This window comes from Natrix helvetica, assembly GCF_964273705.1.
Source record: "Natrix helvetica genome assembly, chromosome: 1".
Taxonomy (NCBI): Eukaryota; Metazoa; Chordata; class Lepidosauria; order Squamata; family Natricidae; genus Natrix; species Natrix helvetica.
The window spans coordinates 154,305,686-154,329,964 of record NC_138548.1 but is presented as its reverse complement, the minus strand read 5'-3'; the positions used below and the strand labels follow the sequence as shown (position 1 = coordinate 154,329,964).

Below are 24,279 nucleotides of genomic sequence, written 5' to 3'. Positions count from 1 at the left end.
AAGTTTCTGAATCATTTGCAAAGCATACTCAATGAATAATGCTGATGTTCACAGGGTCCTGATTTCTAACTGATTTGAAAATAGTTAAAATTGTTTGAATCAATGTCAAGTAAATTTTTAACTAGTCTTTTAAAGGGTTGGGCGATGAATAGGGCTAGTCATCAGTTCTAAAAACAGATTTTGGAATGGAAGAAAAATTATGTTATGCTTGAATATATTGAATGTAGTCCAAATGTGTTAACACATCAAATCCAGAGAATAATATATATCCAATGTAGTTAAACTTTGCTGCAGTCTTTTGGTGACTATTTTTTTTACACTGCCTTAAAGGGTAATTTTATTGGACTCTTTGTACTTCAAGTGGCTTTGTGTCTCTTCTGGCCCTCTAATTTTTTAGTGTGAAAGGACATTTAGTCATTCATAGTTGCTCCAAAGTGAGAGCAAGACAGAATATTTCGATACAAGCATCCTCGACTTACAACCACAATTGAGCTCAAAATTTCTGCTGCTGATACAGTTGTTAAATGGGTTTTGCCCCATTATTCAACCTTTCTTGCCACAGTTGTTCAGCGAATCGCTCCAGTTGCTAAGTCATTAATATGGTTGTTAAATGAATCTGGATTCCCCTTTGACTTTGTTTGTCAGAAGGCTGCCAAAGGTGATCACATGACCCTGGGACATTGCAACCATCATAAATATGAACCAGTTGCCAATGGTTTGCGTTTTGGTCATGCAACCATGGGGAGGCTGCAATGCTGTAAGTGTGAAAAATAGTCATAAGTCTTTTTTCAGTCCCGTAACTTCAAATGGTCACTAAACGAATAGTGTTAAGTCGGGGACTATGGGAGCATGGTGGCTCACATGGTTAGGATGCTGGGTTGATGATCAGCAAGCCTGCATTTGAGAGCCTGTTGCCACTGCCTGGTGAGCTCCTGTTATTCGCTCCAGCTCCTGCCGTTAGCAGTTTGAAAGCATGTAATCGCAATTAGATAGATAGGTACCACTTTGGTGGGTCCATTAATGGGGACGTGAAAGGAGCCCTCTGTTCTGACCTAGGCTTCCTTAACAAACATGAAGCAGAGTCTTGGTCCCGGCAAAACGTCTTTTATTTACACAACTCTGAATTCCTTTCATTCACAGTCAGCAAGTCTTGGCAAACAGTCTTTCAGAGGAATATTTATCAACACGAACCTCATCTCACTTGGCGAACTGCCAGATAACTAGTTTGTTAGTTAGTTACTGGGCACCCAGGGCAAGGGAACACATGGCACAGAGTCTCTTATAGTTACACACAGAACTTTCCACTCTTGAAACGACCGAAGGAACGAATTGTTTCCTGCAAAAGCCCACTCCCCGTTTGTTCCTCTTTTGTTTCCTATTGGAGGGGCCAATCAACTCCAAGGTGTGGCTCTACTCCCAAGTTGACCCTGCTTTCTTAGTTGTTTCTTGTCTTCTGGCACTCTGTGCATGTGCACACTGGGAACAGGCTCCAGCTGTTCCTCTGCCTCACTGCTGTCCAGCTCCCTCTCTGCCTCTGACGCAGAGCCCTTGCCTGAGCTTTCCTCGACCCCCAGGACTGGCCCATGTTTCTCCCCAACATCTTCACTGTCCGACTCTGCTGCCAGCTCCATTGGCTGCCAGCGGGCCACAGCACCCTCAACCAAACATCTCCTGGACAACAGTGATGTCCCTGGCTAATCCTTTCAAACTTGGAGCATCTTAGGTGCTTCTGACATGAATATGTGCGAGTCAAGGACTACTTGTACTTGTTTTATGTCCACTTTTATTCAGTTTGTTAACCATCTTTCTTGTGTTTCTGATTGTGTTTTCAAGAAGAAAGGCAGAGAAGAGGCTGCTTGCAAAGGATTGCATTTTTAACTCAGACCCAACCAAACCGTTCTTTGCCTTCAACTAAATAAAGGTATAAAATAAAAAGTAAATTGCACCTACCAATGATTTTTTTCCTTTAAAAAAATGAAATGGAGCTGAAGTTGACTTAGGATATAGATCTCTATCCTCTCAGTCATTTTTGCGATATTTTTTCATAAACTCAGCTGCTTCTGCTTTGCCCTCTAATAATACTCAGAAGGCTTATTTCCCCTGTATAACTCTATGTAAACATAAAGTTGAGAGAAGGGTATTTAGACTCATCCTCCAGGAATGCTGCTTTTCAGAAAATGCTTGTTTACCCAAGCCACTAGTTTTCAAGACTATAACATGCATTTTAAAAATCATCATCATTGTCATCACCGCCGGGGAAATTGATAGCCTTTTCAATCAGGTTCTGGTAAAATGCATTCATCCTGAGCATGTGCTTCTCCGGTGTTTATTTGCCATGGGGAAAAAAAATCTTGATTTTCTGGTAGTACTGAATCATTGTTCCTGTTTTGCATTCCTGAAAATGCTGCTCAGCGTGCAGGCCTCTCAGAACCAGCCTTCGGTTGCCCCATTGGGAAGCTTGTCCTGAAGACCAAGGTGGACAAGGCAGCAAGATGGAGATAATACTGAACTGGGTTTGATGATTCAGACCACTTCCAAATCAGCCTTGTAAAGCATAGTACTTGTACTGCTATTCTCACTGCTACACTCTCTCCTTTCATGGAGTGAGGCAGTGTTCGTTCCACAAGGATGCTGCTACCGTGCACTTACTTGATTCTTCCCTTCTTAGTGTCCACTGTATGAAGATGCCTCTTGAGCATCTGTAGGGGATGGAGGGATGGTGGCACTTCACCATGTTGGGTATATGGAAAGAAGAAGGAACATCCCATGATCAAGGTGACTTTGGATTCATTACTGTGACAGCTTCTCAATTCCCACTTTAACCACATAGTATCATGGCCATGTAGACACATGGTTGATCTGACATAGCACCAGCCAGTGGGAGGGATCTCAATGTTAAATAGAAGATCTGCAGGGAGTTAGGCTGGCTACAAACTTATGCTTGGCAGTAAATCTCATGGAACTGTTTGATTCTTAATAGAGATCTTTAGCATTACATATCCATATAGAATCAGTCTTCTTAAGTTCAATTCTCCAGCAGTCTCGGGGAGGAGGGGGAGATCTATAAGAATCTTGCATGAGAATGAATGAATGAATACAACACAAATACCACAGCTTAGATATATGCATCAGACTCTGGCACACAAGTACCCTATTTCCCCGAAAATAAGACCTCCCTGGATAATAAGGTCAATCGGGCTTTTGAACGCATGAGCTAAAATAAGCCCTCCCCCCCAAATAAGCCCTTCTCGAAAATATTGCAACACAGCAGCAGCCACACTCGCACCTCAAAAATAATAAGGCCTCCCGAAAATAAAGCCAAGTGCTTATTTCAGGGGTCAAAAGAAAATAAGACCCTGTCTTATTTTTTTGGAAACACGGTACATAATGACACTATTTACATGATGACATCACTCGGTGTTTGTTGCTCCAACTTGTTGCAAACAATATCAAAGGCCATAATAAGTAGGTGTAAGATCTCTCAGAATCATTTGATTTTGTTTGTTTTTTGATTGCCAGAGTTCTACGGGTGTTTGAGGTTGTTTCTACAAATAGGATCATTATAATACAAGTTTGATCTAATCTAAATGAAACAATTTTTACTTGGGCAACATTGTCAAAAATATACATACAGCCCTTTTCAACTGCTCTCATCACTATAAACTTAGATTCTCAACAGGAACTTAGATTCTTCCAAACAGCAATGTATTTTCTTAAAAGGTTTTTTGGGGGGAGGGGAGGGAGGGTAATATATGACAAAATAAAGCCCTATCTATTAAAAGAAAAGGAGTTAAATTTGCATTGTACTGGGGAATTTTGGGAGGGGGCTTAAGGTTGTGGAAGAAAGGCTCTTGGGAAGCAAAGGAAGGGAAGGGGATGTTTAGAATAGAATTAGAATTAGAATTAGAATTAGAATAGAATAGAATAGAATAGAATAGAATAAACAGAGTTGGAAGGGACCTTGAAGGTCTTCTAATCCAACCCCCTGCTCAGGCAGGAAACCCTACACCACTTCAGACAAATGGTTATCCAATCTCTTCTTTAAAACTCCCAGTGTTGGAGCATTCACAACTTCTGACGTAAGTACTCTCTCTTTACCCATGAACTAACGGTATGTCAAAAATTCAAATAGGCCATTCTGTCATCGCTAGGGTGGGGCAGGGATTTAGACTCATGGGGGAAGCAGATTCAGCTCATGCTGGCAAACATTCACCATTTCCGTCAGCGGTTCCTAAAATGCCAGTATGTTGTATCTTCTACTGTGTCTGTATAACATGTGCTTGATTTAAAGATGCATGGAAGGAGTGATGTGCAGGGCATATGCAGTTCAAATCATTCTTGCTCTTTGAATCCAGCTGTGCTATGAGAGTAGAAGTTATTAGTCCATTAGAAACATCCATAAGAAATGTCTATGAAGATTCTCACTCATCCAGGTCATGGTTGTCCCAAATGTGTTGTTCAAAAGGCAACTGGGTTCCCCCTGCCCCCCCCCCCCCCGCCCGTGAAGACGTTTTGCTTCTGATCCAAGAAACTGAAGAAGCTTCTTGGATTAGAAGCAAAACGTCTTCAAGGAAAAGCAAAGTCCATTTGCCTCTTGAAAAAGCATCTTTGAAATATTGGATGCCATGAGATTTTCTCTATCTTTTTTTTTTAATTGTCAGTGTTCAAAATATGTTTCACTCTAAGGATGAAGTTTAGCCCACCCTGCACGCATCCTGACATAAGATAAGAAGAATGGAATTGGAATATTTTCTTTCACGATTAAGGAGAGGACTGTTAATTAACAGTATGACGGCGGAAAATATGCTGTTCAACCCCTCTCTGCGCTGCACCCAAAGCGTCCAATGCTTTAGCAATCACTTGTTTTTAGCAACGCTCACCTGAAGTTAGGACAAGCGGTGTGGAAAGATGTGCTAGCCCCTTTCTCTGACATGCCTTCACTAAAGCCTTTCCCAACTCTGAAAGTGACAGTGAAGAGATAGGGAGAACCTTCGACTGCTTTGCTCAAGCAAGGAGCATTACAAAAAAAAATATTGCGCGTTTGCTTTAAGGAAGAGAAATCCTATCAGAGCAAAAGGCAGGGTGTGGGTGGATCTTGCTCCACTGATGAATCTACAGCCTTGTCTATACAGGTAGTCCTCGATTTATGACAGTTCATTTGGTGAACGTTGAAAGTTACGACGGCACTGAAAAAAGAGATTTATGGCCATTTTTTTTTCACAGTTACAATCTTTGTAGCATCCCCATGTGATCAAAATGTGGATGCTTGGCAACTGGTTCATACTTACGACCATTGCTGGGTCCCAAGATCATTTGGTCACCTTTTGCAACGTTCTGACAAACAAAGTCTATGCGGAAGCCAGATTCCCTTAACAGCCATGTTGCTAACTTATCAACTGCACAGATTCACTTAATTGTGGCAAGGAAGGTTGGAAACTGGGGCAAATCTCACTTAATAAATGTCACACTTAATGACAGGGAGTTTGGCCTCAATTGTGGTCGTAAGTCAAGGACTACGTAGTAATTTTCTGAGCCTCCCTGCTCAAGTGAACCTTGCTAAACAACTTCTAACAGAAAAATGAAATACCAGCACTTTTCCAAGCAGTGCGATGAATAGGATTTGCTGAAGTGACATCACTATCAAATAATCCATCAAACTGCTAAATCATCCAACCTTCTTCTCAGCTTCATCCAGATACAGAAACTGCTATGGAATTTGAGACTCTATAACTATGATGGCGAACCTATGGCACATGTGCCAGCGGTGGCACACAGCGCCCTCTCTGAAGGCACGCAAGCCATTGCCCCAATTCAGTTCCGCTGCATATGTACATGCACCTCCTGCCAGCCAGCTTGTCTTTGGGTCTCTGCCATGCATAGGGGCAGGGCGCATGGGGGGCATGCTCACACGGGACACATGTGGGGGTGTGCACAGGGTGCACACGTATTGCATTTGGGGGGGTTAGGCACACAGGTGCACATTTGCACGCACGCACACTTTGGGCATTCAGTCTGGAAAAGGTTAGGCATCACTGCTCTAGAAGACCTTCCTTTTAACCTCTGAATTGCCTTGAAGCATTTCAAAGGCATCCAATTTGATTCGGAATCTCATATTGTTTCAAAGGATCTTATGCCCCAAAAATACAGCTGCCCCTCCTTTAATCTGGAAGCTTTTCGCAGCCCTAGTTAAAACAATCTTAAACAATATCCTCATTGTTCCACATAATACATAATAATATCCATGATGCCTTCATGCAGAAGAAGGAGGGGATAGCAGAAAGTCCTCTCAAGATGAAGAAGTATCCAGAGCAAAGAATGAAAGTTTGTAAAGAAAGTACTGAACACAGACCTTCCTGTGGTATCAAAAGGAAAATTTATGCATCGCCTTTGAGTTCAACTTCTCCATTAAAGCTTTTTCCCTATAATCTAGGGAGTTCTTATCTTGGTGACTTATGATATTATGGAGGGGCTCATGCATGGAAAATGTCAATAGAAATAGTAACTCTAGAAGGGAAGGGCCTCCTAATTAGTCCCCATTTAGATTTTATGATGGCTTTGAGATCTGCTCATCCTGACAGTGCGCACTCTGGTTACATATTGTTCTAGCCTGAGGGAACCATAGGAAAATCCAGATTTATTGTACCTATCATACCAGCATATTTCATTTGCCATTATGAGCAGCCATCTCACAATGATGCAGGAGTATTTATTACAGATTAAATTGTAGGACCTGGATGGTTTAGTGAGGTTCTTGAGGTATCATTTATGTCATTAACGGGCTCATTATCAGATCTGCAAATCTCAATTTTCCCCTCCTGCCTGCTTTTCTTTCTTTTTTTCTTTCTTTTTTTCTTTCTTTCTTTCTTTCTTTCTTTCTTTCTTTCTTTCTTTCTTTCTTTCTTTCTCATACATCCTGTTTAAGAGCAAAGCTCAGTGAACTGTAGTTTGTGTAGGAAAGTCATTGAGTGCATCAGATTCGAATGCAGTCAATGACAAATCAGTGGTATTGTTATTTGCATTGGGAGAAATATTACCGAATGCAGAACTATGTTGATTTTCAGAAGGGCAGACAAATTATATCTAGCTTGATGGAAGGTCATAAATTACAATGCCAGTCTGTGAGGTTAACCTAAAAAAAAAAAGATACAAATCTTGCAATTCTTGAAGAGGAATTTCAAGGGATCATTTTCCATATGTCTCCTCCTCCTCCTCCTCCTCCTAATTACTCCCCCTCAAATGAGATTCGGATGGTGGGGGGGGAACAGAGGAAGGTACTAAAAGAGGGAGTAATTTAATTATTATCTCAAGAGACCAGGCAACATAACTCTGCTGCAACACACAAAATGGCACAGAAAGCTTCTCCTAATGTAAAATTCATCTTTTACACAGGAAAGATTGAGAATGGGTCTAGGAAACAGACATATCCATGTTTATTACTATTATTTAGGTATAAAAACGGGGGGGGGGGTCTTTTATTTATGATGGGTTTCGTTATTTAACTATTTATTCCAAAACTACACCCTCTGGGGAAGCTTCACTAAAACACTGCCTCCTAGGGTAGGATTTAGTTATATTATTTGATTTTATTGTTTGACTCAACTGGTGTGTCCCTCCTTGATGATATTTGCCCTATCTAGTCTCCTATATTGCTTTTTCATAAAACCAGGGGGCTGGCATTTAAGTTGTTGTGTTCTTTGGTATTAAAATGTACACCACGCAGGCCCAGATGTCTGTGCAGGATTGCTATTTTCCCGGGACAAGTTGCATAGGAAATAAGTTCCTCTTGTTGTGATTGGCTGAAATCAATTCATTTCTTGATTTCTTCCTAAAAAACTATGTTTAGGTTGTTGAAGAGGGGTAAGGGTAGCTACCACATCTTAAAATAGTTGTTATCTTTCCTAAAATACTCTGTGGTTTTGCATGCTTAGAAGGATGGGACCTGGTGTGAAAGATTCATTTTCTATATTATGTGATATATTTTTGCAATTATGCATAGAGATTCCTAAGGACTCGGGTAAGTTGAAAAGTTGAAAATAGGAAGCTCACAATTGGTTTATCCCTTGATAAAGAATTGGACTAGAAGACCACCAAGATCCCTCCCAACTCTATCATTCTGTTATTCTCCTATCAAACACTGTACTAACTGAAGACTGTTTTTGCACATTACAGTTTGCAGTAGAAAATTGAGGGTTTCAAGGAAAGATGTTTTTGATTTGTTGCCAGTCTAGCTTTCTGGACAAGTGTCACTAAATGAGGTTCATCCATGGTTTCATTTGTTGTCCTTTAGTGATGCTCACTAACGGTGGTCCAGATCTCATAGCCCTGGTATATGTCTACATCTAAAATGTAACATGAAAGGAGGGAGAACTCCAGATGGAATAAATAGTACATTTAGTCAATTCTCCTATTACCAATCTTCTCTTGTCAAGCCATTTAGCACAATCTAACTAGGGGCTTATGACTCTATGTTTTTATTTGCCTCATTAAATGTGTAGCAATAGAACTCTTTTGTGTTGTAAAATAAAATTCCTAGTGCGTGCTACTGTACTATGCATACTAACCATGGATTTAGTGTATGAAGTTCCAGTGCCTGAAACAAAATGTGTGTGAAATAATGTTTTTTACATCTTACTCCACAGTACTTTTAAAAAAGAAGGAAAGCTACACCGAGCTTTCCTGAAATAAAGGTCAAGTCTTAAAATAAAAGCTCTCTGGAATCGCTAAGAAGTTTGAATGTTTTCAATTGAGAAATTATATTGTTAAAAGTAGCTGAATTAACATTACCTTATTCCTTACTGTCATTCCAGGTGAAGGATGTTCTAAAGAGGTTTATGGATTTGCCCAGTAATATAAATGGTGAGTAGAACCAGGGAAAGGGGCTAGAGATAGAAAGCTGAATAAAAAGAGAACAGGAAAACAATACACATTCTTTCTTGAAAATATCAGTAAATATTAAATAGAACAAAATAAAGTTTACTATTTGTCATGGCAGAAAGGGAATAGGACAACAGAATCATTTTTTTAAAAATGCTTTTAAATGATGAAAATATAAAAGAGCTAAAAGTCAAAACCTCAGAGTTTGAGGGCTGTACAGAGATGCAGATCAGATTAAGACAATGAACTCTTTTTCTATAAAACAAAGCCATTTTAGATATTTCACCTTACTCTCATCAAACTCCCAACTCCCACTGCTCTGAACCTACTTTTAAATATATGGTTACCATTTTTAAAAAGAAAAAGAGAAAAGATGCATGTCCTTTTATATGTAAAATAGTAAATTGCTTCTCATTCATAAAATATTCAATTTGTTTATAAAATAGTGTTTGGTTCTGTCATGAGAGATTATTTTACCTTTGTTTATTTTATTATGCCATTTAGGCACTTTTTAAAAAATGTATTGAAATTAAATCTGAACAGAGGAATATCTGGGACAAATTATTTTCTACATTCATAGCTGTAATTTAACTCAAATGGCTGGTTGAAAATATTCTTAAGATTGAAGGAAAAAGACCTCAACCCACAATTTCACAAATCACAAAGGTCCCTTAGGCACAATTTAATGTCTTTACTCATACCATTGTTTTCTATAAGGTTGGCTTTAATGCTGTATGTAAATGTACCCATCTTCTTTTTAAAATATGTGTGTGAGGGGAGGATCCATAAATACAGAAATGCATAGAATATTTTTTGGCTTTTCCCCTGATAAATGTTTTAAACTGGGTTAGCAATGAATTGCAATTATTTTCCTTAAAAAGACTCTACCTGAGTGATGGCCAATTAAAGAGAACTTAGTACTAAATGAGCACGCTTTCACACTTCGGTGTACTATAGGCACACCTGAATAAATAAAATCCTTAATTGCTATAAATAGTTGTCTTGATATAATAGATTTCTGGATGTAGGTTCTTTATAATGCCTCTGTCAGCGTCCCTTAATACTTGCTCTGTGCAATATAATCTTAATATCAAGCCCGCTCATTAATCTACATTCCTTTTTTCTCCTTTCTTTTCTTTTCTTGTTCTTCCTTTTAAAAAAAATGAAAAGATGAGTCTAGACTGTTCTTGTAGCAGGAGTTCTCGGTGGGTTGCCGTAGGAACAAAAGACCCAAGTAAATATGCTTATGGAGAAGAAATGACTACTAATTAAACGTGAATAGCATTTATAAATTGTCCAGTTCTCGCAGAAAGCTGAGCTTAATATGCATTGATATCCCAGGCGGGGGGGGGGGGGGGAGAGGGAGCAGGAAAAAACCAGCTAGATACATATTTTTTCTCTTTAAAAAAAAAAACCCGGGGACGACGAAACACATGCCCATGTGATACATCCTTTCAACCTACCTAGAAAGTGCAGACCAAAATTTTAAAACATAAATGCTGTGTGTGTGTGAGAGAGAGAGAGAGTGGTAGAAAGGCTGACTATGTTGAATATTTCTTCAGCGAAGCTTAATTTCTCTTTTATCAAACAACTGTAATGTCTCGGTTCTTTTTAATATATTCTATATCTATACCTATATCTATACCATCTATCTATCTATCTATCTATCTATCTATCTATCTATCTATCTATCTATCTATCTATCTATCTCTATCTGTGTGCGTGTGTGTGTGTATGTATGTATGTATATATATATGCTGGTCTTGTTGTATTCACGTCTTTTCACGTGTAAAATTGAGATTGTCTTGGCAACGTTTCAGCGAGGTTTCACTCGCCATCTTTAGGCTGGGTTTTGGGCTTAAAGTGTGATCGGAGCTGCCGTCTTTCTATAAATCTTGGTGGGAGGTGATGGGGTGCTGGCTTTCTTTCAGTAAGTAGAATGATTGGTTGTATGGTTGTATCATGATTCGTAGATTGGTGCTGATTGGTGCTCGTTGTGTGTCTATTGTTGTTTCATGTTGTAACCGCCTGGGTGGTGGGTGGGGTTCGTTTGTTGACTAGGGCTGGTTTCCAGATGTCTGGTAGGCAGGAGGTATCGTCACGTTTATTCATGTTGTGGGGGTGTTTCTCTATTTCGATAGCTTCCATAATTATTCTCTTGTTGAAGTGTTCTGTTTTGGAGATTAACCTGGTTCCTTCAAAATTAATTTCATGTCCTGTAGCTTTTAAGGTGCTGGAAAAGGGAGGACGTTTTTTTCTTTTTTTCTTACTGCGTTCTTGTGTTCTGCGATGCGTGCATTTATTCTCCTGTTCTTGGAACATTTTGAAACTAACGCCTTAGATAAATCTGAACCCAAACCCAAACTCTGGTTTAGATATGTTGATGACACTTCGTGATTTGGCCATACGGGAAAGAAAAACTGGACAACTTCCTCACACATCTCAACAGCCTAGACCAAGGGTAGTCAAACTTTTTATACCTACCGCTCACTTTTATATTTCTGGTAGTATTAAAATTTTCTAACCACCCACTGGTTCCACAGTAATGGTGATTTATAAAGTAGGTAAGTAACTTTACTTTATAAAATTTATAAAGCAGAGTTACAGCAAACCCCTACCATCCACCATGAAAGCTGGAACGCCCACTAGAGGGTGGTAGGGACCAGGTTGACTACCACTGGCCTAGACCCCCAAATACAATTCACAATGGAACTACAAGCAAACAACCAACTTCTCTTTCTGGATGTCCTAATCTACAAAAAAACCAATGGCTCCCTAGGACACACCAACCAACCGCTACTTAAATGCACAATCCCATCACCACCCTGCACAGATCAACTCTGTACCCAAGACCCTCATCTTCAGAACCAAACGCCTAGCTGACAAAGACCATCTGAAATCTGAATTACACACTCTCACCAACGTATTAATATCCAACGGAGTCCAAAGAAAAAGAATTACCAACCTAATCCAAAGGGAGACTCTCCCCAAAAACCAAGATACAGAACAGGACAACAGCATCACCCTCCTTCCTTACATCAAAGGCACCACAGATAAAATCAGCAAAATTCTCCACAAACACAATATCAAGACAGCCTTCAACACTGACCAAAAAATAGCCAACATTTTAAGAAACCCCCAAAGACAAAATCCAGCTAGAAAACCAAGGAGTCTACGAAATACCATGCAAAATCTGCCTGGCAACATACATGGGACAAACGACCAGGAGAATAAATGCACGCATCGCAGAACACAAGAACGTAGTACGAAAAAAAGAAAAAACTTCCTCCCTTTTCCAGAACCTTAAAGCTACAGGACATGAAATTAATTTTGAAGGAGCCAGGTTAATCTCCAAAACAGAACACTTCAACAAGAGAATAAGTATGGAAGCTATCGAAATAGAGAAACACCCCCACAACATGAATAAACGTGACGATACCTCCCGCCTACCAGACATCTGGAAACCAGCCCTAGTCAACAAACGAGCCCCACCCATCATCCAGGCCGTTACAATACGAAACAACAATAGACACACAGTCAGCACCAATCTACCAATCATGATACAACCACACAACCAATCATTCCACTTACTGAAACAAAGCCAGCACTCCACACCCTCCCACAAAGATTTATAGAAAGATGGCAGCTCCGATCACACTTTAAGCCCAAGACCCAGCCTGAAGATGGCGAGTGAGACCTCGCTGAAACATTGCCAAGACAATCTCAATTTTACACGGGAAAAGACCCGAATACAACAAGACCAGCATACCTACACCCGTGAAAATCTACGAAAACATATATATATATATATATATATATATATATATATATGTGTGTGTGTGTGTGTGTGTGTGTGTGTGTGTGTGTGTGTGTGTGTGTGTGTGCTTCAGAGGAATTTCTGTATCATAGAGCGTTTCCTTCTTTTGACAGACTGAGAAAGCGATTTTTCAGCTTCATGTGGTTGATGGAAGTGATAGATCTTCAAAATGGGAGGGAACAAGTTTTACACTGGATCTGTGCACATGTGGGGAAGAGGAGTGAGGAGCACCAGATCCTCAGAGAGGAGAAGACTTCATTTTGTTTTGAAGTCTTGAATCAGCTTTTAATGCATTTGTAATAGTTTGGACAATACATAAGAAAAATTCTTGGGAGCAGAGATGAGAGTCAGGGCAATTTTTTTTCTCTTTTACTTCACTGCATTTCTTATACAGAAAAGAAATTAAATGGCTTAAAAGACACACACACATACACAAATGCTGATACTGGAAATCATTCTAGTTCTCCCTTGGAGGAAGCACACATTTTTCTTTGGCCACGCCCCTTCATAGCCTGGTGCTGACTGAGTTCCACCTCTCCAGGATGTGCTGGGGCTTGTTGGCCTGCCATGGAGGGCAAATAAAAAACAGAGACAATCCATGGACTCACACAGCCCCATATTTCATCTCATGATTTTGCCATGGAACTTGAGGCATTGAATATTTGAGGAAATTGCAACTCCTATGCAACGGATGTGGCACAGCCTGTAGTTGTAAATGATTAATTAGCTTTTATTCAATAAGAGTAAAAAATAATATTGTGCCGTTGATGTATTGATGAGTACAGAGTAGCAGAGCACAAATCTCTGCCCTAAAGGAGCTTATAATGCATCTAAAATTTGGACCAGGAAAACCACAAAAAGAAGGAAAGAGAAGGAAAGCAGAGAGAGCCCTGTGCTCAATTGCGGGGCTAAGGCTGTGTTGCAACATTGGTTAGTTGGTAGGTTAAGTGAATGGGTTTGTAATCAGCAAAAAATGATATGGGAATAGGAGGTGATATCCCCATTCTTTTCCTTCCCATATTTGAGTAAGAAAAGCTAGCAGCAAATGATTCTGTATCCATAGTGGAGCACCTATCACCAGGGGTGGGCTTTAAACATTTCGACAACGGGTTCTCTCTGCATGGCCTAGTCGACCTACTACATCATGGCGAGGGGGGGGGGCATTTTCGCCTTCCCCAGGCTCCGGAAGCTTTCCTCAAGCCTCTGGGAGGGCAAAAACTGCTTCCCACAGACACCAGAGGCCTTCTGGAGGCCAAAAACAGGCCCGTTTCCGGCCTTCCGGAACTTCTGGGAGGCATTTTTGCCCCTCCCTGAGCCTCCGCGCAGGCCCTGCACTTATCTCTCACATCCAAAACAGGCTGCGTGGAGACTCCTGGGAGGGAAGAGTCAGGGTGGGTGGGTGGGTGGGGCAGGCAGGCAGAGCCGGTCAGGTGAGGGATTTGGAGGTTCTCTAAACCGGCCATAATATTAGCTACGGGTTCTCCTGAACCAGGACAAACCCGTAGCAGCCCACCCCTGCCTATCACTCTACACAAGATCTCTTGGTTTCTTTTGTATTTCCTCTTATGCCAGTCCCAGGGAATGGTTCAAGGGCACTTCACCAGTTCTTTGGCTCTCTATTGCCCAAACCTTATCCCAACAAGTAAAATATGTTACCTTAAGATAAAGAGGCCTCCTTATATGCACCTTCATTTGTTATTCACTGCTGTTAATATCACATCTTTGCATCCATAGAAGCCCAGGGACCACAGAGACTGGCACCTGCCAAATTTTTCTAGTTTTGTGTGCCACAGCAAGAGTCCCCATTCTGATGAAATTTTGTAGTGGTGGCAAAGTCAAAGCAGTTACTCTGCTGCCTACTGAATCCAGGAAACATTCTAGTAGATTCTAGATTCCTGATAAAGATTGCAGGATTGCCCATAACTTGATTGTCTCCATTTTGTAATTTATTATACCAATATTTTTTTTTAAATTTCTGATTTAATATATTATACAATTTGCACCAGAACAGATAATGATATTTGTGTTTGCAGTTGTACACTGGAAAACATTTTGTAGAAGTTGCCAAATATAACACATAGGTATATATGGCATAACTGGCATAACTTGAAAAAATGTAAGAAGAAATTATGAAATACCAATCCAAATATATAACATGCTATAGGCTAAGGTCTTATGAATTCTGGTTTCTTATTGGAAGATTATAGCTATATCAGGAGCAGCCTTCTCATTCTCTGAACATGTCAGTATATACAGTTAGTATATTCTGACATGTACACAGAATGAGAAGGCTCATTCTGTGTACTCAATAAGTAAGTATATAATTCCAAATTAAACCACCATGTTTTGAAGTATAAAACTGGAATTTTCCACTTTTAACCATGATTAATTTTTCAAAATGCTGAGTCTTCTGTATTGTAATCTTTGCCTCTCTCAATCTGCTCCTCCTCAGGAGAAATATGTGGTAGAGCTGAAGGAAAATCCAAGAACTGGATCTAATCATGTTACAGTCAACTAATTTTGGTTTTAAAAATCATAGAGAAATCTGTCTTCAAACATGATTGGGCAAGGGAGGAATTCACAACACAGTGTCAAGCAAAAGTGATCAGATGTTTATTTATTTTTATTTTGTTTTTAGTGTTGGGAAATAGCTTTTAAAAATATGTCAAAACACATTTTGCTGCAAGTCACCTGGAAGATCATTAACACCTGTGGAAATGGCAACTAACCTTGAAATAAGGCCAAAACGATAGTTATCCACCTTTTCCTTGATCTGCCTTATTACAAATCAGTTATCTGTTATTATTGGAATTTAATTTGACCTGTTTTCTTCCCTTATTCATTACACTACTTTCTTGATCCATTACCCTCACAAGAACAACTATTTAGAATATCAGTGTGAATTAAAATATCTATACATCTAAATTTTAAAAAGTATTATTTTATTAGTCACCATCTACCCTGGATAATGTAAAATTGTGGTTATTGGTTTTGGAGGGGGGAAAACTAGATCTCCTCATACATGGGAATGTGAGCAGAAATGTAGTAATCTTTAGTCCCTGGAAAAAGTAATATTTCTTGATGACCTGAAGTGCAAACAGAACTAAGGCATCGTCATAGAAATGAAAGTTGTCATGGGATTATCTAATCATTGTGATTAGGTTTTGGAAGATTAATTTTCAGTATGCATGAGAATAATATTTGTTTTATCCCTTGCTCATATCATGGTCATGCCAAGAAGTTATCTATCATATTACCATTATTCTAAGCATCAAATAATATGCTCAAGATGGCTGAGAGAAAAACAGAACTGGGCACAATTGTCTTTTAAAAATTTTCATTGGTGAACATAGTTTAATGAAAAGAAGGACTAGGGGAGGCATGACAGTAGTGTTCCAATATTTCAGGAGCTGCCATAAAGAAGAGGGGGTTAAGCTATTCTCCAAAGCACCTGAGGGTAGAACAAGAAGCAATGGGTGGATATTAATCAAGGAGAGAAGCAACCTTAGAACTAAGGAGAAATTTCTTGACAGTTAGAACAATTAATCACTAGAACAACTTACCTCCAGAAGTTGTAAATGCTCCAACACTAGAAGTTTTTAAGAAGAGATTGGATAACCATTTGTCTGAAGTGGTGTAGGATGGATGGATGGATGGATGGATGGATGGATGGATGGATGGATGGATAAATAGATAGATAGATGATAGATAGATGATAGATAGATAGATAGACAGACAGACAGACAGACAGACAGACAGACAGACAGACAGACAGACAGACACAGTAGGCACGTTGGTGTGTTTATGTATGCCCCTTACAGACCTCTTAGGAATGGGGTCAGGTCGACAGTAGACAGTCTAAAATTAAAGTTTTGGGGGTTTGGACTAAAAGACATCCAACGTCCCTTCCAACTCTGTTATTCTATCCTATTCTAGTAAATAATTTCTATGCATTTCCTCAGGGGAAAAAGAACTCCAACTATTTATCAAGGTCAACATCTTTTCAGGAAGAATTTTTTTTAAAAAAATGGGAAGGAAACCTTCCTGAAGTATGGAGCAGAATAACTTCCTGAAGCATGGAGACAAAAACCTGCTGGAATGTAACATGAAAGACACAATTTTCACACAACCCCCTCTTGGCTACTTCACAACTGCACTATAGTAATAGCAATAGCGCTTAGACTTATATACTGCTCCGTAGTGCTTTACAGCATTCTCTGGACCTTTTACAATATCAGCATATTGACCCCAACTATCTGGGTCTTTGTTTTACTGACCACAGAAGGATGGGAGGTTGAGTGAACCTTGAGCCCTATCAGGATCGAACGGCAGGCTGTGGACAAAGTTTGCCTGCAATACTATGTGCTACCCATGAGAAGCCTTTCAGAGTTCTTTCCTCCTTTGAAAGAATACCTTTTCTTATATTCTAAATCAGTGACAGGATTCACACAATCTGCTCAGAGTGTATCAGGACAGGATTGGAACTCTAACTAGGGTGCTAGATTTTTTTCCACCCCTACTGGCATTTTCCTAAACTGACTGTAAGAATAGGCCAAGAGTATCAATTTAGAAACTGCGGCAGTACCTGATACCACTGAAAATGAAGCTAAGATAAAGCATAGGTAAAGGTTCCCCTTGTACATATTGTGTTAGTTGTCCCGACTGTAGGAGGTGGTGCTCATCTCCATTTCAAAGCTGAAGAGTCAACGTTGTCCGAAGACGTCTCTGTGGTCATGTGGCCGGCATGACTAAATGCCTAAGGTACACAGAACGCTGTTACCTTCCCACCAAAGGTGGCCCCTATTTTTCTACTTGCATTTTTACATGCTTTCGAACTGCTAGGTTGCAGAAGCTGGGACAAGTAATGGGAGCTCACGCCATTATACGGCACTAGGGATTCGAACCGCCGAGCTGCCGATCTTTCTGATCGACAAGCTCAGCATATTAGCCACTGAACCACCACATCCCTGTAGATAAAGCATAGCAATATCCGAAAAAACTTAAATAATCTGCAATGGATTAAGTTTAATACTGAAGCAAAAGCAGCCAAATGTATGCTAAAAATGGTTCATACTTACTGTACACAGGCAAGCTAGCAACTGTCAGATCAAAAGGCCGAGTTGAAGATCTTCATGTATGCCAGATAATGTTATCCAAAAATTATTTTTTATTGATTTGCCATTTCAGTATTGATTTTTTTATGCTCTCCCTTCTAGGATGAGACAGTTTGGAATGAATTTTAAGTGATAATTTCAGCAGGATCCAAATTATGGATAAAAACATGAGACAATATTTGCACTGATCAGAACACTCAAAATTTTTGAGTGATCCTCAAAGCCATTTTGTGTATCGTGGAACCACGTGACTATTTAATTGCTTGTTTACATAATTTACATACTGCCCAATTTTTTAAACTTTAGCTATCTTACATGAAAAGCAATAGCAGAAATATCAGAAAAATAGTTAATTAAAGTAAATTTCCCAAATTTAAGGATTTCCAAAGGAATTGGGACTATCCTTAGTAGTTATGATCGATAGTCAGTTTGTGAAAAATTTGTGTAGGAGTTTTGGAGTTTTTCATCCCAAATTATAAAGTATACCATGGTTGTACAATGCAAATTATGTTGTAATTTCCCTGCAGGGTTGCCTTTTGGGGAGGGAGGGGGGCTCAAAAACAAACAAACATAGGAGTGTGACTGTGTCTGGAAAGCTCTTGCGATTTTGCTCTTATTAACCAGGTGGGTGAAAAGTTCTTTCTGGTTCAATTGTAACAGGTCAAATTTTGACCCACGGTGATAAAAAATTAAAAATGTTAATTGAGGGCATATTGCTCTCAATAAATGAGAGAGGACTTGAAAGAGAGATGCCAGAATAAATAAATAAACATTTCTTGCATCTGGCAAACTCAGATGCAAAACAGGAAAAGTATATCACTGATATGGAGAGAGTGTAATTCTATGTTCTGTATTAACTATTTGTACCTAAAAAAAATGCCACGGTTTATTTTCAACAGTTCCAGATTCAAACACAAAGAGATCTTATTGGCCCAAAGCATTTGTATGTACCAGGTTTAAAACACAATTCCATTTCAGGAATCAGTCGTTTTTCCAGACGTGATGCTTTTGAATGGCCACAAATCCATTGTTTCTGTGTGGAGCAATTAATAAGGGGAGGGAGGTTAGGACCCACACAAAGTTGCAGCTTTATCATTTAGGTGAGCGGAGACTCTCATCTGAATAAATGTTTATGGTCTCTCACAGGGGAGAAAGCATTAGAAAGCAAGCAAGAGAGAGAGAGGGAAGGAGAGAGAGGGGGAGGGAGAGAAGATAGATAGATAGAGGGAGGGAGAATAGAGAGAGGAGAAGGAGGAATGAAAAGAAGATAGAGGGAGGGAGGGAGAGAAGATAGATGGAGGGAGGGAAGATGGAGGGAGGGAGAAGAGAGAGAGAAGAGAAAAGGAGGAAAGAAAAGAAGATAGAGAGAGGGAGGGAGGGAGAGAAGCTAGATGGAGGGAGGAGAAAGAAGATAGGGAGGCAGGGAAGATGGAGGGAGGGAGGATAGAGAGAGAAGAGAGAGGGAGGAATGAAAAGAAGATAGAGGGAGGGAGGGAGAAAAGATAGATGGAGGGAGGGGAGAAGAGAGAGAGAAGACAAGGAGGAAGGAAAAGAAGATAGAGAGAGGGAGGGAGGGAGAGAAGCTAGATGGAGGGAGGGAGGAGAAAGAAGATAGGGAGGGAGGGAAGATGGAGGGAGGGAGTATAGAGAGAGAAGAGAGGGAGGAATGAAAAGAAGATAGAGGGAGGGAGAGAAGATAGATGGAGGAAAGGAGGAGAAAGAAGATAGGGAGGGAGGGAAGATGGAGGGAGGGAGAAGAGAGAGAAGAGAAAAGGAGGAAGGAAAAGAAGATAGAGGGAGGGAGGGAGATAGATAGATAGATAGATAGATAGATAGATAGATAGATAGATAGATAGATAATAGATAGATAGATAGATAGATAGATAGATAGATAGATAGATAGATGATAGATAGATAGATAGATAGATAGATAGATAGATAGATAGATATCCCTATTTTCTCCTGACAGTGGGGAAATTGGGGAAATGCCCAGGTTACGGCATTTCCAAATGTATGCATTTCCTACTTTTTATTTTTCACTGGTCACCAAGAGGGGGAAAAATGAGGTAGGATCAAATTAACTATTTTAACTCTTGCCATCACCATGAAAGTAGTGGCAGAGGCATGTAGCAAGCCTTCACATTATGCAGACTGACCTTTCAGCTGAAAGTCTCATACATACCATTTTCTTCTACTTTGTCTTTGTCAGGTATGTTATGTTCTGGAGAGGAAGGTAAGAATTAGAATACTCTTCTGTCTGAGAGAGATTCCCTACAGAAAGAACTATATGATAAATGGAACGTGGCATTAGGTTCCTAGTCAGACATTGCTAGATATTGTCTCGGGCGTTTGTGTTGCGGGTTTTTATCTTTCCATTGCCCTTCCGTGAGACTGAAGATCCTCCAGAAGAAAAATAGCAGCATTTCTCCTTTTTTTCAACCCTCTAATCACAAACTCTCTTGGCAATACAAGAGTCATTTTATTTATTTATTTGTATCCCACCTTTATTATTATTATTATTTCAAATAACTCAAGGCGCGAACATATCCAAAACACCTTCCTCCTTCTATTTTCCCCACAACAACTATGTGTGGCAAGTTGGGCTGAGAGAAAAAGAAAGCGACTGGCCCAAAGTCACCCAACTGGCTTTCATGGCTAAGGCAGGACTTGAACTCACAGCCTCCTGCTTTCGAGGGCGGTGCTTTAATCACGAGACCAGGGTTTCCAACCTTGGCAACAGATTTGTGGACTTCAACTCCCAGAATTCTCCAGGCAGCATAGCTGGGAGTTGAATTGCACAGGTCTTCAAAGTTGCCTAGGTTGGACACTCCTGCATTTGTCCACACTGGGTCTCTGTTGAAATTTCTGTGGAAAAGGAAAGGAAACAACAATGGATTGTTGCACAAAAGGTGTCAGTGAATGGACACAACAGAAAGGTGTTCTGACCGAAGTTTCCGGAGAGCATGAAGCAAACTCCTTGTCCCGACAAAACCCCTTTTATTAATTTACTGTGAATTCTGTGCATTCACATCCAGCAAATTCTTTTAAGCGGGGATTTACAGTCACAGACTTTATCTAGCTTGGAGAGCTGACAGGCTGATATCTGCAAAACTTGGCAAGGAGTCTTGGAGAGTCACAAAGCAAACTAATAGTCTCCTGTAAACTCCACTCCTCTTTCGCTCCTCTTTTATTTTCTCTGGGAGGGCCATTCATTGTCCTCCTGTGGCTTTATTCCCAAGTCAACCCATGTTCTTTAGCTGTTCTGGCAACTATGCATGCACACACTGGGAACAGACTTCAGCTGTTCATCTGCCCCACTGATGTCTGACTCTGAAGGCAGCTGATAACTGGCATGTGGCTGTGGCCCGCTCTCTGCCTCAGACACAGAGCCCTCATCAGAGCCTTCCTCAGACTCCAGGACTGCCTGGCCAGGATCCTTCCCAATCTCCTCACTGTCCGAATCTGCTGCCAGCTCTGCTGGCTGCTGGTGGGCCACAACAAAAGAACATTCAGATTCCATTTCTATCCTAAGGTTTTACTGGGGCAACTGGTGATGCAATTATCTTTCTGAGCAAAAAATAAAATGCTCTAAATACCACTTACAGCCCCAGTTCATAACAAACTGGTTATGAAAGGGGATTCATTCCTTCCTTCTTTTCTGAAAACAACAAGAATAACACCTCTTCAAGGGACAGTTTAGTGCCCAGTAACATAAGGGTTTTAAATGGAAGTGAGGCCCCAGGAGCACAAACAATTTCCGAACATCATGGATGCAGCAGGCATGGTGAATCTTTCAAAATATTGTTTGTTTATTTATCAAATTTAGAGACCACCCAGAGCAACTCTTGTTACCAAAATATAATTTTTAATATGATAACAAGGGGTGGGGGAATTAAAAACACACCTGGAGCTTAATCAAATGTTAATTAAATCAAAGTAAAATAAAATGTAATTTTTGCCCAATATTACAACCTGTAAGATACTTTTCACAGACAAATAAGTTAATAAGAATATTTTCATGACACAATTAAGTTCCTTGAACATCCTTAGACAAACTCCTTGGTGGTGATGCCTTTAACCTACCAGATATTCAAGTATATTATTAGGCTTTTATTTAAAATTTAAAATCTTTTGGGATGAACTTTCGATGAGTATTATATGAGAATCAATGTATAATATCTCTGAACTCTTGCCAAGTTTTAGGATCCAGGCCAGTGGATTCACTTACCTTCCCTACTGGTTCGCAAATGTACCGGTCTGCTTCGCTCACATGCACCACATCCGTGCATGCGCAGTGCTCGCGCATTACATCAGGGTGGGTGGGCGGAGCCTCCCGCAGCCCCCACTACCTGTTCGCCTGAACTGGAGAGAACTGGCTGAATACCACCTCTGATCCAGACATATTAAGCAGACGTCTTTATTGTTGAAAGCTGCCAGCCAGGCACATGTGATTATCAATAGATAAGTGGTTAAATTTTGATACTGAATCACATGGAAAATGGACATCATCTAAAGTTATTGGAATTAATATTCCAATAACATTAATGTTATTTGAATGCTTGGGCAAACAAGGGATCAGTATTTTGAATCAGTTGAATACTAATTGTTACTTTAAAGACTTGGAGAAATTGTATTTTGTAAATGACTTACAACATTTGCTTGAGAATATTTACTGAGACTTGTACAGTACTAACTAACAGCATGTTCCAGAAAGTCTCCAAGGTACCAACACTTTTAGAATCCTTGCTTAATGGAGATGCCGTGTTTAAATGGAAACCAACACCCAATTTTATAAGTATTTTAAAAGTGGAATGAAATTTAGTGTTAGTTATGCATCTAAATTTGGAATAAAAAACTGGAATGTCTAATTTTGGAGACTCAATTGATGCAAGTGGAAAGAAATGTAAAATATGCCCATTATGATTTTTTTAAAAATGAAAGTATTCACATATACTAATTTGTGGGATCCCTTAAAAATACCTTAATAAGGTTGGACACCACAGGTTTTGTGCTAGTATTACAAAGAATGTGAAGGTTCTTTGATTCTTATTCAGGTAGTCCTCGACTCACAACCACAACTGGGGCCAGAATGTCCATTGTTAAGCAAAACACTTGCTAAGTAAGTTCCACCCAATCTTATCTGCCATACTGTTGATATAATTTATTTGGACTTCAGAAATGCATTTGATAAAGTAGACCATAACCTACTACTTGATAAAATAGAGAAATGTGGATTAGACAGCATCACCACCAGGTGGATTCGTAACTTTACTTTACTTTACTTTATTTAGATTTATAAACCGCTCCCTCTCCCCGAAGGGACTCGGGGCGGTGTACAGTCAGAGTTAAAACACCATATACATACATATACATAGAGGAGGCATATACAAACTGTACAGTAATAATAAAATTAGAAACAACATTAAAATCTACCCCAAAATCTACCCCAAAATTAAAATAACTGCCAGGAGGATTAAAGAATAGGACTATAAATGAGCCAGGCCAGCTAATTGGGACAGGTGGGTCTTGAGTTTCTTGCGGAAGGAGCGGAGATCAGTGGTGGTTCTAATATCGGGGGGGAGGTCATTCCAGAGGGTTGGGCCCATCACAGAGAAGGCCCTACTCCTGGGCGCCGCCCGCTGGCATTGCTTGGTGGACGGCACCCGGAGGAGTCCCTTCCTGTGAGAGCGAATTGGTCGCAGGGATGTTTGGGGTAGGATGTGATGGCTGACCAAGCACACTCAACGTGTAATCCTCAATGGAACTGCATCTACATGGAGGGAAGTATGCAGTGCAGTACCTCAAGTCTCTGTTTTAGGCCCAGTACTCTTCAACAGCTTCATGAGGGGATAGATGGGAAACTCGTCAAATTTGCAGATGACCCCAAGGTGGCAAGAATAGCCAACCCTCCAGAAGATAGGCTCAAGATAAAGAAGGATCTTGACAGACTTGAACATTGGGCGCTATCTAACAAAATGAAATTCACTGGTGTAAAAAGTAAGGTTCTACATTTAGACAAGAAAAACAAAATGCACAGGTACGGTATGTGTGGTACCTTCCTCAATAGTAGTAACTGTGAGAGGGATCTTGGAGTCCTAGTGGACAACCATTTAAATATGAGCCAGCAGTGTGCTGCAGCTGCCAAAAAAGCCAACACAGCTCTAGGCTGCATTCACAGAAGGATAGAATCAAGATCACGTGAAGTGTTCATACCACTTTATAAGGCCTTGATAAGGCCACACTTGGATTACTGCATCCAGTTTTGGTCGCCACAATGTAAAAAAGATGTGGAGACTCTAGAAAGAGTGCAGAGAAGAGCAACAAAGATGATTAGGGGACAGGAGGCTAAAACATGAAGAACAGTTGCAGAAACTGGGTATGTCTAGTTTAATGAAAAGGACCAGGGGTGACATGATAGAAGTGGTCCAATATCTCAGGGGCTGCCTCAAAGAAGAGGGAATCAAAGCACCTGAG

At 40.1% G+C, this 24,279-nt stretch overlaps 1 long non-coding RNA gene across 2 annotated transcripts in view; it reads left to right on the top strand.

The window, feature by feature from the left end:
* LOC309384766 overlaps positions 1-14,064 on the top strand; it is a 44,036-nt gene extending 29,972 nt beyond the window's left edge. For both annotated transcript variants that reach the window (XR_014174115.1, XR_014174116.1), the window contains 2 exons: positions 8,808-8,856; positions 12,805-14,064. This is a non-coding gene — a long non-coding RNA (uncharacterized lncRNA). The remainder of the gene's footprint in view (positions 1-8,807; positions 8,857-12,804) is intronic.
* Positions 14,065-24,279: the final 10,215 nt, after the last annotated feature.